This window comes from Poecile atricapillus, chromosome 32 (genome assembly GCF_030490865.1).
Source record: "Poecile atricapillus isolate bPoeAtr1 chromosome 32, bPoeAtr1.hap1, whole genome shotgun sequence".
NCBI lineage: Eukaryota > Metazoa > Chordata > Aves > Passeriformes > Paridae > Poecile > Poecile atricapillus.
This window is the reverse complement of record NC_081280.1, coordinates 3,144,626-3,147,961: the sequence shown is the minus strand read 5'-3', so window position 1 is coordinate 3,147,961 and position 3,336 is coordinate 3,144,626. Positions and strand designations below refer to the sequence as shown.

At 52.2% G+C, this 3,336-nt stretch overlaps 1 long non-coding RNA gene across 1 annotated transcript; it reads right to left on the bottom strand.

The window, feature by feature from the left end:
- Positions 1-293: 293 nt before the first annotated feature.
- On the bottom strand, positions 294-2,901 carry LOC131590244 (uncharacterized). Its single transcript, XR_009280045.1, has 3 exons — positions 2,878-2,901; positions 1,446-1,799; positions 294-521 (listed from the first exon to the last, which is right to left on the bottom strand). It is a non-coding gene; the product is annotated as an uncharacterized LOC131590244 (long non-coding RNA).
- Positions 2,902-3,336: the final 435 nt, after the last annotated feature.

The window sequence follows — 3,336 nt, the reverse complement described above, 5'->3', positions numbered from 1 at the left end:
ACACAGAGGCTGCCTGGAAAATGGCCAGAACATCCTCCAAATCTGCAGCAAGGACGGGAAAAGCAGACAGAGATTCTTTTGATATTCATGATCCTGCTTCCTAGTACCCTCGACACCTGATTCTGACAATCAAATGTAGACATGACAGAGCACCGCGGCAAAATACTTCAGTCACTTTTTGTGCTCTTTCTGAAAAGCCAGGGGAGAAACACATTCCGTACCTGATGGGATGTTGGCTGGCAAGTGCTGCTCTGGAGAAGTGCACCTGCTGCTCTCTGGAGAGGCCGCAGAAGTGCTTTGATGGTGCACAGGAAATGCTGGAGTGATGAGCTGTGGCTGGACTTGAAATTTGTGTGTGCCTGGCTTGCCTGATGAAACCCCAAGTGCAGATGGAGCAAACACTTTCTTGGCACGTGCTGGGGAAACTTCACACCCTGGAGGATCTGGACTTGTCCTGGAAGGGCCTGCAGGTAGCTCTGAATCCTCAGGGGAGGCAGCACTGTGCTTCTGGCATGAAGGAGCTGTGCAGCAGGGAGGGAAGAAAAAAGGAAGCAAAGGGAAGGCTGGGTCACTACTGCTCCTCAGGTGTGTTTCCCTTGGCAGCAACTGTACTTGTCCCAAGGGAGACAGAAGCTCCCATCCTCCCAAGTAGGGGGAGAAGGAGAAAATTCCCTTCTCATGTTCTGAACCTTTGCAACAACCAATTCCTTGTCTACTGAGCTCTCCCGTACTTATTCATCTGTCTGGGAAAAGTGTCCTGCTGCCATTCCTCGACAGGAGGCAACTGCCAGAAACCCAGCTGCCAGTTCTTCTCTGTTCTGCTCCAAAGGCACACAAAAACTTTAGAATCACAGCCTTCCCTATCTCCCCAGCAGCTTTTAGATTTGGCTGCTTGAGTTTCTCATCACAGAAGGCCACGGAACGTGCATTCACCCAAGCAGAGCCCGGATCTTCAGGCACACACTGAGAAATTCAACTGTGAGTTTATTCTAAAAGCAAACTTGTAGGTGAGGCCATGTTCTGCAGCTGCAGCTGTTCTGAGGCACACAGAGTTTATTTCAATGGCACGGCCCGATTTGCAGGCCAGTCAGTCTGAAACATCTGCAATATCCTATCACCGTCCTAGTTGGACTTCATTCCAAGAAACAGGGGAGTTCACCTAACACTGACCACTTGTCTGTCGGGCAATATTTTTCACCCAGCCCTTGCACCTCAGCAGACAGTCTGTCTGGAAAATGCCCAGAACAACCTCCACATCTGCAGGAAGGACAGGAAGAGCAGAGAATACTTTGGCATTCACAGTCCCACTTCCTAGTACACTTAACACTGTTTTCTACGTGATTCTCACTTGAGATCTAGCCATGACAGAGGACTCAGGGAAAACACTTGAAAGGCTCAGTTGCCAGGACCTATTGGAAAAGGAAGGGTAGAAACTCTTTCCCTACCTGATGGCTCGCAGGCTGGGCTGTGCTGCTGAGAAGATGAGCAGCTGTTGCTGTGTCCCAGGGCCCTGCAAGCAGCTTCAGGGTGGATTGGAGTGAGGTGAACCATGAGCTCAGGATGGCGTTTCAGGTCCAGGCGAACCAGTGGAACCGTGAGCTTGCGGAGATTAAATCTCTGGATGAGCTCTCTTGATGGTTCCACTGGTGAAGCCCCAACAAGTCCAGAGGTGGCACAGACTTTCTTGGCAGGTGCTGGGGACGCCTCACTCTCCTGAGCACCTGCACTTCTCTTGGAAGGGCCTGGAGGCAGCTCTGAATCCTCAGGTGAGGCAGCATCGCGCTTCTGGCGCAAGGGAGCTGTGCAGCAGGGAGGGAAGAAGAAAGGAAGCAAAGGAAAGGCTGGGTCACTACTGGTCCTCAGGTGTGTTTCCCTTGGCAGCAACTGTGCTTTTGTCAGGGAAGACAAAAGCTCACCTCCTCCCAAAACAGGGTGAGAAAGAAAAATATCACCACATGTCTTGGGGGGTTTGATGCCTATAGAACTTCAGTCAAACTTACAAGCTGCTTCTATAGGTTGAGTTATAAGATATCAATATAACCTGATAGATCTGTATCACCAGATACCAATAGAACCTGAATCATAACTTCATTTATTCTATTTATCTATTTAACCTGATATAGACGTCTTTCTATGCATTGTAGTGCCTAGTATATGGTTAACTGGTTGCTCAGAGCTGGAGACCCGGGAAAAAAAAATGAAAATCTCACCAGGTGGTCAGTTTCAGAGATAGGGAAGTATAGTACTAATGAAAAATTAGCAAACGTCAAGCCAATTAGCCACAAGAAATTAGATCGCTTAGGACCAGACAGACCAAGGAACACCGTAGCTGTGCATGCTCTGAAGACAAAGCTGAAAAGTTCAGATGCAAAGACGACTTTGGAAGCCTTCATCAAAGACCCCCAACGACCCCCAAATTGGGGAGACGCAAGCACAGTGAAAAAGAACTATCTATAGCCATGAGATTATACTATGTAAGTTAATTCCAGAGTGTATAATGTACTGTGTCTATTAGTTCCATATGTTATAATGACATAGTAACACCAAGCAATTATTACTAAATATAGCACAGCAATTGACAAAGGTGGATGAATTAGGAGGAGAAATCCTCCTCACCTCCAGCACTGAAATAAACAACTCTACACACACGGCTCTATGGGATTTTATTCCCTTTGCAACAACCAGCTCCCTGTCTACTGAGCTCTCCCCTATCCGTTCAACCCTTGGCAGGAGGCAGCTGCCAGAAACCCAAATGCAGCCCGGCACAGCTCCCGGGCCCTGCCGGCACAGCAGTCTTGCCCAAGCACAGCCCCTGTGCAGCGCCCACGGACAAAGCCCACGCCTCCCTCCGCGCCCGCAGCTCCCACCCCGTCTCACCGGCTCTGGGCGGCTGCCCGGTGGGGAGGGCGGGCAGCGACCGCTCCCTGGGGAGCCGCTGGAGGCGGCTGCGCTCGTCCCACCCCGCCGCCAGCCACTCCCTGCTGGCTGAGGATTGGCTATTGATGGGGAGCAGGAGCTCGGGGCGGTGGCGGTGAAATCTGCTGTTTCTATAGTGCAGCCAGCCCCCAGCATCGCCCGGCACAGCCGCCACAGCCCGGGCCGGCACTTGGTGGAAGCCGCAGCGGCCGAAGTGGCACAGGAAGCTGCAGAGCTTCAGAGCTGCGTGGCTCTGAAAGTGTGTGGGGCTGGCCCCTGGTCGCCGCCCAGGCTGAGCAGCTCCCGCTCGAAGAGGGAGCGGCCGATGAGCAGCCCCTGGGCCTCGACCAATACGCCCAAGCCCTCGGCTCACTCGCACTCCCGGAGACCGCCCCGAGCGTCCCAGGGCCGCCCAACGAG